The sequence below is a fragment of the Dipodomys ordii genome, unplaced genomic scaffold (genome assembly GCF_000151885.1).
Source record: "Dipodomys ordii isolate 6190 unplaced genomic scaffold, Dord_2.0 Scaffold2, whole genome shotgun sequence".
Taxonomy (NCBI): Eukaryota; Metazoa; Chordata; class Mammalia; order Rodentia; family Heteromyidae; genus Dipodomys; species Dipodomys ordii.
In genome coordinates, this window is record NW_012267218.1 from 27,875,087 (window position 1) to 27,886,244 (window position 11,158).

Sequence of the window (11,158 nt, forward strand, 5' to 3'; positions counted from 1 at the left end):
CCTGCTGGCCTGAGAACTTCTGTGTTGGTTCTGTGTGTGTGTGTGTGTGTGTGTGTGTGTGTGTATGCTGGTACTGGAACTTGAACTCAGGGCCTGAGTGCTGTCCCTTAGCTTTATTGCTCAAGGCTAGTGCTCTACTACTGGAGCTATAGCTCCACTTCAGGCTCTTTTGATAGTTAATTGAAGATAAGAGTATTTCCTTCCCTGACTGACTTCCAATGGCACTCCTCAGATTTCTGCCTCTTGAGTTGCTAGGATTATAGGCGTGCACCATAAGAGCTCAGCTTCTATGTTGGCTTTTGTGATCTTCCTCACGACCTAATGTCTTTTTGGGTTGACTCCCTAACTCTTTGGCTCCCCCTTTCTTGGATTCCTTTCATCCTCCTATTGGCTTCCATTTCTAAATCTGCTTCACCCTGAGGGAGACTGTGATATCCAGTACTAGCTAAATTGCCTCCTTGGCTTCAGGACTACCCTTTAAAAAAAGACCAATCTTTTAGAACCCATGACTTTCCCCCTTAAATTATTTAAAGCTATACATTTACGCATGTTATTGACCTGTCTTCTTAATTAAAAAATAATAATAATGACCAAGCATAAAAGAGTAATATTAAGTGCTGTGCCTATACTAGGAAGTTGAGGCAGGAGGATCCCTTGAGCCCAGGAGTTTGAAACCAGATTGGGTAACATCGTAAGATCCTGTCTCAAAAACAACTAACTTTTAAAGAAAACAATAGATCCACAGATCTTCTCAAAGGAGCTCTGTTGAGAGAGAAAAAATGTTCCTCATGTGTTGAGCCCTACAAGTCAGTAATAGAAGTTGAGTTTTTTATGTGCACTTGGACCTTGACCATGATCCACAAGTGAAGGTTACTCCATGTGAGTGATTTTCATCTTCTCTCTCAGCTCTTCCTAGGTTGTTTCTGTTGTTAAGATCTGGAAGGAGCAACAGAAACAGCATCTGAAACAGCAGCTAATTTGGAAGGAGAGGACTGAAAAACTGGGAGGGGAGATGAGAGGGAGCACTTATTCCCCCAAATCTGCTGTTACAGTATAACCTCTGGAGCTGGAGTTTCTGATTTATAAGAACTGAAGTAGCCAAGATTAGGCCAAAGGAAGACTGAAACTAAAGTTAGTAAAGTGATCTGCTACAGGTCATACCTTAGCAGGCAGTAGATAGTTCACATTTAGGGACAGCCTGGACAATCTTATAGTCTCAGTCAAGATTCTATTGGGGAGAAAAGATAGGAGAATTTAATAAAAAGAACTATTTCTTAAACTGTAGGCTGAGCTTAGGGGAACTAATAAACAAAGGTATAATAATTTTGGTTTAATAATATTGTTATCCCCAAATCTGAAATCTTAAGAGGAAGGAATAGTTACCAGAATCCAAAGACGGTACCTCTTAGAAGAGATCTGATGGAATAGTGTGGCCTTTAGTACTAGGGCAAAACTAATCTACAGTGACTTGGCAGGAAAGGAGCTAGGCAAATAAACAATTCTCTTCCTTCCAATTTCCTGTTTGTACCTCCCTTTGCTTGAGCAGAGGAAGGAAAAAAAGGTCAAAGATGGCCAATTGGTACAGTACCAGCAGGTCAGTCCCCTAGGGTATAGGACAGGGCAAGGGTGAGTGGAGGTGGAGGAGCAAATGAAGTTACCTGGAAACACAGGTCAGATTTGTTTAGTAACCTGTAATTTTCTGCTATCTTCTTCATTGTTATATCTGCTCTTGCATGACTTGCAGTCGCTCCCTTTTCTGCTACTACACTAACCCTAGGACTCTAGTCAGGTCATCAGGGTCTAGTTTTTTAGTTTATCTTGTCTCTTATCATCTCTTTATTAACAGTAGTTCTTTCTGGGTTCAATCCCCAGAACCACAAAAACAAAATAAAACAAACAAACAAAAAAAGCCAACCAAACCAAACCAACCAATCCATAAACAAAAAAACCTGTAAAATTTCTGCTTCTGGCTATGAAAAAGCAACAAGACCCAGATTTGCTCTCCCACTGTAAACAAAACTGCATCACATAATGTACTGATGGCTTCAGCTATTGCACAATAGGACTGAAATCCCAGAAATAAAGGAGATAAATGAGGTGAGTCCTCTGATCACCCATTCTAGAATGGGAACACATTTTTTACATTAAAGCAGTGAAGAGGAATAGCATGCCCAACCTGATGTTCATGATGATTTTTAAAGAAAGAAATAAAGGTCAAAGAGACTTTAGATGGAAAAGTTGAGGGTCAGAGTTCTACAAAAGAAGGGGCTGTGTGGAAAAACCTCAAGAAATCTTTACAACTTCTCCATTGAGTGTTTGCTTAATATTAAGCATGTGTACTTACAGAGAATAGCTGCATAAGGCTGGATAAAGAATGATCAGGGGGTGCTGGTGGCTCATGTTTATAATCCTAGCTTCTTAGGAGTCTGAGATTTAAAATTAAGGTTCAGAGCTAGCCTAGGCAGAACAAATACTCAAGACTCAGGTCCAAATAGACATATAAAGGGTGGAAGTGGAGGCCTCACTCAAGTAATAGAATGCCTACTGTGGGCAAAAAAAGCTGAGCAAGAGCTTGAGGTCCTGAGCTCAAGTTCTAGTATTTTCTCCTTTATACTGAGTGACTAGGAACTACAAACTGGACGATTCAGACAGTTCACATAGGAGATGTACAAATATCAACCAGTTCCATTTTATAAAGGCCTAATAATGGTTATGTTCAAATAGTAAGAATAAACTATTCCTAGCCAAAAGCAAAAAAACAAAAAAAAAACCCAACCCACTCTAAAAAGTCTTAAAATGAACCTCTAGGGCTGGGAGTGGTGGTACATATCTGTAATCGTACCTACTCTGGAGATAGAGATTAGCCCCCATCTTAATAAACAAACTAGATAAGTGCCTATAGTACCAGCGTGGGTAGGAGAAACAGGAGTGACCTATTCAACAAAAACGTCGTGTTCTCATAGGAAGATACAAATAATACAGACACACATTTGCACACTCAACAATGGAACCTTTAAAATATCCATCATTCAATCAGAATGGTAAAGAGAGAATGTGACCTTTATCAAGGGAAACATTAATTAGAAATATATTTTAATATAATAATTGATTAAATGAGTGACAGACACACTAAAATAGCTATTATAAGTGTACAGATGTGTTCAAATATTTGAATAAAAATATGCATGGCTTTAGAGAAGACTAAGAGATTAAAAAACAAGAACCAAATATAACTTCTATTGATGAAACATATATCTAAGGAGTAATGAAATTAAAAGTAAACTGGACACCACAGAACAAAAATAAGTGAAAAAATATCCAAAGTGAAGCACAGACTAGAAAGACTTAAAATCCAAAGTGAAGCACAGACTAGAAAGATTTAAAAAACATAAGTCAGGCATTGGTTGGATCATGCTTGTTATCCTAGATTTTCAAGAGGTTGAGCTTTGGAGGATCTTGGTTTGAAGCCAGCCCATAGAGAAAAGCCCATGAGACTCCATCTCAAACTAATCAACAAAAAGCTGGACTATAAGTCTGGCTCAAGTAGTAGAGTGCCAGGCATGAATAAGCAAGCTGAGTGAATTCAATTCCCTTCAACTGGAAAATAGAAAAGAAAAGAAGAGAAATGAATGTAACAGGGCCCCAGTAACCCATTTGTCAATGTTAAGTAACCAATTTCAACAAGTATAATTGAGAGAAAAGACAGGGTGAACAGATACTTGACAAAACGATTGGCAAAATTATCACAAATTTGATTTTTAAACTGTACATAACCTAAGAATTACAAAGACTTAAACAAGATAAAGCAAACAATATCCTAATATGATTCATTATAGCAAAATTACAAAAAAACAACCTAGCAAAAAGAAAATCTGAAAAACAGCCCAAGGAAAAGACAGAATGTACAATCTATACAAGAATAAGAAATATTGCCGACTTCTGATCAAAACTATACAAACCACAATGATATAATGATATATTCAATACACACACACACACACACACACACACACACACACACACGCCTGATAGTTTGGCTCAAACCTGTAATCCTAGCTACTTTAGAGGCAGACATCAGGAGATTGTGATTAGAGGCCACCCCAGGCAAAAAAGGGTGAACAAATGCAGCAGTAGTACTCACTAGACACTATGTTGAAAATGAATTATACAACTTGTGAGAGAGGACAGGAAGGAAAAACCAAGAGAGAGCAAGGGAAGGGGTGACATTGTCCAAAATGTACTCTTTACCTCCTCCTTCTTTTTTTTTGTCAGTCATGGGTCTGAACTCTGGGCCTGCACTGTCCCTCAGCTCTTAAGCTCAAGGCTAGCACTCTACCGCTTGAGCAACAGCGCCACTTTTGGCTTTTTCTGCTTATGTGGTGCTGAGGAATTGAACCCAGGGCCTCAGGCATGCAAAGCAAGCACTCTACCACTGAGCCACCTTCCTAGCCCCTACCCTATATAACTGTAACCCTTCTGCACAACACTTTTATACTAACAAAAAAATTTCTTTAAGACTCCATCTCAACCAATGGCTGGGTATGGTGACATATGTCACCTATAGGGAGAGCCCAGTGTCTGGGTGCCATGCGTGCCTCTGTTATCCCAGCTATAGCAGGGAGCACAAGCAGGAGGATCTCAACCCAGACCAGTCTAGGTATAAACAAAACTATACCTTGAAAATAACCAATGTAAAACAGAGCTGAAGGTGGGCTCAAATGACAGAGCACCATCTTATCAAGTGTGAGGAAGGCCCTGAATTCAATACTAGTATAGCAAATACATACATACACACACACACACACACACACACACACACACACCTAGAAGTCTGTAGCCAGTGAAAATACCCCAGTAAAGTGGAAGCCTAATAAAGACTTTCTGAAACAAAATTCTGGAGTTCACCACCAACAAATCTGAATTACAAGAAGTATTAAAGGAAGTTTGTTAAGCAGTAGAAAAATAATGCTTGGACCTACATAAAATATTTTTTAAAGTTCTAGAAATGGTAAGCTTGAGGGTCATGTAAACATGAAAGTTGATGCTCTAAACAAAATGAAATAAGAAAAAATGAAAAAAAGAAAAAAATGAAATAAGAAAAAGAAACTTCTATCCAAAAGAAGATAGGAAAAGATGAAAAAGGTGATAAAGAACATATTAGACAAATAAAAATGTAATGTATATGTTACACATTCCTTTAATTAATGAAACTCTTTTTAAAACAAAAAAATCCAAATCATTTACAAGCAAAATAATTTAAAAGGCTATACCATAAAGCACTTGCTGGATGCCAGTGGCTTACTGTGTAATCCTAGCTACTAAGGAAGTTGAGATCTGTTCCCTGCACTATGTTTGCCAGCTACTGTCTAGGCTAGTTGGCAAGTGAGACTTCTTTGCTTCTCAAAGAAGAAAAAATGAGGATAATTTAAAATCATTTCAAACGGAATGAAATTGAAGACATTGCTATATATGTATTCCCTTCCAGAACATTTCTATCACTGCTACAGAAAACCCATACCTAACAAACAGTCAGCACTTCTTCTCTTTATCCTCAGAAATCATGGATCTACAATCTGATGTCTAAAATAAATGGAAGTTTATACTATGTGGCTTTTGCGTCTTGCTTCTTTCACTTGCATTTGGATAGAATTTTACAAGTTTAAAGGTTTCCATTATAGAAAAGAAAATCGACTCATTTTGACCTGGTTATCAACGCAATTCAAGAGAGATCAAATAGTCTTTTCAACAAACGGTGTTGGGACAGATATTCATCTATAAAAGAATTAAGTTGTGCCTCTATTTCACACCACCACATAAAAATTAACTTAAACTGGATCAAAGGCACAAACTTAATACTTAAAAATATAAAACTATCAGAAGGAACAGATGCAAATCTTCATAACTTTAGATGAGGCAATGGTTTCTTAGCTATAACATAGGAAACAAAGTGGGCTTTGCCAAAAGTAACAATATTTGCATCAAATGACACTATCAAATATGTGAAATATTCATAGATATTTGCAAATTAAATATATAGCAAATGACCTGAATCCAGAATATATAACTAACTTTTCAACGTAACAACAGAAACACAGACAATCTAATTTTAAAAACTGGCAAAGGATTCAAACAGACATTTCTCTGAAGCATTTGGAGAAAAGATGCATAACATTTTTAGTTATTAGTAGAATGCACATCAAAATCACAATGAGATACCACTCTCAGTGGGATGGCAATAATGATAACAGTGCTAATAACAAGTGTGTGAGAATGCAGAACATTTGTAGCCATCATATACTACTGGTTAGAAATGTACATGATGACATGACTTTGAAAAACATGTTGATGGTTCCTCAAAAAGTCAAACAAGAAGTTACCATATGACCTGGAAAATCTATTCCTAAGATATATACCCACAAGTTACTGAAAAACACATGTCCACACACGCTGTACAGGAGAATTAGTACCCAATTACTATTAATCACAAAGTGGAAGCAACTCAAATATGTATCTACAGTAAGTGGATATATCCACACCACAGAATCTTATTCAGCCATTAAATGCAATGAAATTCTGATACATACTAGGACCAAGGTGAACTCTGAAGACAGGACGCTGATTGAAGGAATTCAAACACAAGATATGTTACATACTGTATAATTCCATTTGGGTAAAATGTCGGGCTAAACAAATCCATACAGGTAAATAATAGAGTAATTGTTGCTAGCAGAAAGGGGAGGGAGAAATGGTGAGTGACTGGTAATGAGTATGGGGTTTCTTTCAGGAATGATTAAAGCATTCTAAATTAGATAGTGGTAATGGTTGCTCAAGCTTGTGGTTATACTTTAGAAGCCCAGGGATTTTGGTCTGAAACATTGTATGCTGGTATGCTGATTATTCTAAGATAAGGTCTTTGGAGATCAGCAGACATTGGAAGAGGCTTTACTGATATTCCCTTATCTTTGTTAAGACCAGATCCACCAAAGAGGAAAAACAATTGCCTTCAGCTTAATCCCTGAGATTTCCTTAAATCAGCTTATACCTCTGGAAGGAAGACTGAAGATGTCATAACCCCATATCTATTCTTCATTCTCCAAGTCCAACCATTCTTCTAGAGAGAATCATTTATGAACTGTTGTCTCTGCCGTCTTGGATCATTCATTCTCCCAATCACTTACAACCCATCCAGAACTGCCTACCTCCTCACCTTCTCTGTCCTATGAAGAAAGATAATAAAGGTACTGAAACTTTATTGATGGGCGACCAAGACACAGTTCCAGTTGTCTGCCTACCCCTCTTCTTTCTTTCCTTCCTTCTCTTCCTCTCTCCTTCTCTTCTTCCCTCTTTCTCTTCCTCCCTCCTTCCTCTTCCCTCCCTCCTTTCATTTCCTTTCTTCTCCCTTTCTCTTCCTTCCCTCCTTCCTTTCCTTTCTTCTTCCTTCCCTCTCTCCTTTCCTGCTGTTATGATAAAGTATACATGCCATAAAATTGCTCATTTCAACAAGTGTTCAATGTCTACTTCAATGGCATTGAGTGCAGTGATCTGCAAGCAATACCACCAATCATCTTCAGGAACTTTTCATCTTACAACACTGAAACGCTGAGCCCCTAATTCCTCATTCTCTTTTCCCCATCCCAGCCCCAGATAACTACTATTTTACTTCCTCTCTCTAGGACCTCATATACATGGAACCACACAATATTGTTCCTTGGCTGCAAGGGGTCATATAGTTCCAGAGCTAGCCTCTGGGACCAGGTGTTCTATGTGGTAGCCAGCCCAAGAGGAGGGGCACAAATGCCCACAGTAGAAAATAAGCCCTGGAGAGAATTAAGAGGGCTCTCTGCACTCTGACAACAGCTGGAAATTCTTTCTGCTCTTGTGTGAGTTGAGTGTTACAAACAGGAGACTTGTCAAGCCTGATCCCAAACACAGGAATTCTTCTCTCGTCAGTCTGTCTCCTGGGCCCCACTGAGACAGCTGGACTTCCCACGTAAGCTGATGCACTCAGCTATGACTGCCCGTTCCAGGGTCAGCCTGCTCCAGCTCACCCTTGACAGAGAACACCAGCTCCCTGAGAGCCATGGCTGGTTTATGTTCCAAGTTGTGCAGAGACCAGCGTGGAGCACTTTCAAAACACATCCATCCTGCTACTCACAGAGGTTCATTCAATCTCCACCACCCTTTGTTGGTATGATAATTTTATTTATGTAACCAGTTCTTTGAAATTCAGGGCAGGGATTGGAGCCTTATGAATAATCCTTCCTCTAGCTTTTTTGTGAAGATGAATGAACCGATTCCTTATCATCATCATCATCATCATCATCTGTGCACATCCTGAACTTGAACTCAGGTGCTGTCCCTGAGGTTTTTGCTCAAGGCTAGCACTCTACCACTTGATCCACAGCTCTACTTCAAGATTTGTGGTGGTTAATTGGAGGTAAGAGTCTCACAGACTTTCCTGACCAGGCTGGCTTTGAACTGTGATCCTCAGATCTCAGCCTCCTGAGTAGCTAGGATTACAGGTGTGAGCCACCCGCATTTGGCATCCAATTTCTTATTATTAACAGAGAAAATCCTTTACTAGATTCTGAATGAGGACTAAGCTAGACTGAACAAAGCAGACCAAACACAAAGATGGATCAACAGGCCTTGGGATGTCTTAGGCCAAGTTTCCTGGTGGAAGGCTGAGAGCAACTTGTGCTGTATATGCCCAGGCTCGAGAATTTGTGAACTTTGGCATCCTCCAGATTCCTGTGTGAGAATACCCACGTGGCCACTCAGCCTGGGCAGTCATAGATAGTTGGGGTCCAAATCAACTTTTATAAAATGCACTTCTGTGTTCTTTCACACTTGGTGTCCTTTCTTTCTTCCTTCCTTCCCAGGAACTACAAGTCTTTACAAGCTTCAAAAATCTTTTCATACTCAAGCCAATGGTAGAAGGCAAGCAGGAGAAACTCTTCCACTTCACAGACTGGCTGGAGGATATGGGACATAGTGTAAGCATCAAGTGTTGGAGGGTGAGAGGAAGATCTAAAACATAGAAGAGATTCCCATTGTGAAAGAAGCAAGGAAGGTTCCGAATGCTCTGGAGTTTCATTTGGCTCATTGTTAGATATTATATGTGGGCCTGGAGATGGTAGTGGAAAAACAGGCTGAGAGACTCGTGGATGCTCATCCAAAGTCTCTCTCTTCCACCCAGTTAGTAGGAGGAAGAGCAGAGGAGTGGATACTTGCAGCCCCCTGGCAGGGCATGTGCTGTCAGACTTTCAGGCCACCGGGCCTGGGATTTATTTTTCTTAGGAACCAGGAAATAGGATTCTGGTAGACTTGCACTCTAACTCTGGCCATAGTTTTATGAGGGAATAAAACCCGGTTCAATGGCAACAAACAAATATTATGTACATATAAACTACAACAACATCAAATAAGAACTATTTGGCTTGCAGCACTACACAGTCTGGAGATCTCTCTCTCTCTCTCTCTCTCTCTCTCTCTCTCACACACACACACACACACACAAACACACATACACACTGTATTAGGGAGCAATATGCTAAGGTGGAATGAGGAAGAGGAGCTAAGTCCTAAGCAAAGTTGAATAAGTTGCGGGCAGGTAAATATAGGAGCAAAAGAGAGGTGTCATCAGTAGATAAAATGAATCAACAAAAAGAGGAACCAGCTAGTCGCTGGTGGCTCACGCCTGTAATCCTAGCTACTCAGGAGGCTAAGATCTGAGGATCGAGGTTCAAAGCCAGCCTGGGCAGGAAAATCCGTGAGACCCTAATCTCCAAGTAACAACCAACAGAAAAAACAAAACAAAACAAAACAAAACAGAAGTGGTGCTGTGGCCCAAGTGGTAGAGCACTAGCCTTGAGCTGAAGAGCTGAGGGACAGCGTCCAGGCCCAGAGTTCAAACCCCACAACCAATAAAAAGAAAAAAAGAAAGAAAGAAAGAAAGAAAGAAAGAAAGAAAGAAAGAAAGAAAGAAAGAAAGAAAGAAAGAAAGAAAGAGGAACCTGGAAACTGGGTGCGTTGGGGTGGAGGGAGTGGCAAGCTCTGGGAATGGAACATGAATGACTAGGATTTGAGCATGGACACATGCAAGTCCTCAGTCAACAGTTGCTGATCGACCACTGCAGCGCTTGCAGTACAGATTGGGCTGACAGAGAACAAAAGAACAGTGAACTGAGAAAAAGCAGCCTAAATAGAACTGTGTTGCCTAAGGAAGGGGCAGCCATGCTTTAGGGCATTGCTTCTCAAACACGAACGTGTGCTTGAATCACCAGAGATCCTGTGACCACACAGTGTCTGGAATGGGAGGAGGGCAGGTGATGACATGACGGACCATTGCTGTCATAGACCAGATAAATAAGTTAGTTTGCCATGGAGGCGAGGAGAGCCACAATATTTTTTTCCCCACCAAAGAAAGGGTGGTGATGGGAAGGCATTGAGGTGAATGAGAACAAATGGCAGGGGTCCCTGTGGAAAGGACTAGACCATTTTAGCAAGGCAGGAAGTGAGGTGTTCTGTAGGTGGGAGGTGGGAGAGGGAGTGGGTGGGGAGAGTAAGCTCAGGGACAGTGGCCTGGCTGACTGACAGGCCTTAGGGAAGAGCTATCTTTTGCTGAATTACAGGGTCTGCTGGGTCTGTAGCCAGCATGTGGGCTGCCCTTTGCCCTACAGGGCCTGGCATCTGCAGGTGTAGAGGGAAGGAGGGAGGCCATCCATGTGGGGGTCCTCAGGATAGGTCCAGGAACAGCCAGGATGGAGAGATTGAAGGTGAAGTGATCCAGTTGGTGGGTAGCCCAGAGAACCACCCAAAGGGACTTGAGGAAGTGTGGGGACACAAGAGACCAAGGAGAGCCACAGGAAGGAAGAGATGAGGGGCAGGCTCTAATGGTCAGAGGATGGTGGTGGAGGTCTCAAGGGGAGAGGCTGGAGGTTCTGAGGGAGCCAAGTTGCTAGGTAGCCAAGTCCAAAAGGAAGGCAGAAGAGAGTGGGAGGTTTTAGGCTACAGCTTGCTGCAAGAAGAGGCTGGGCTCATGGTAGAATTGATGAGGCACTGGAACAATAGGGCAGGGATGGAGCCCTGGGTCTTGATGGTGAAATTGTGGGGCAAGTTCGTGTGTGTGTGTGTGTGTGTGTGTGTGTGTGTGTGT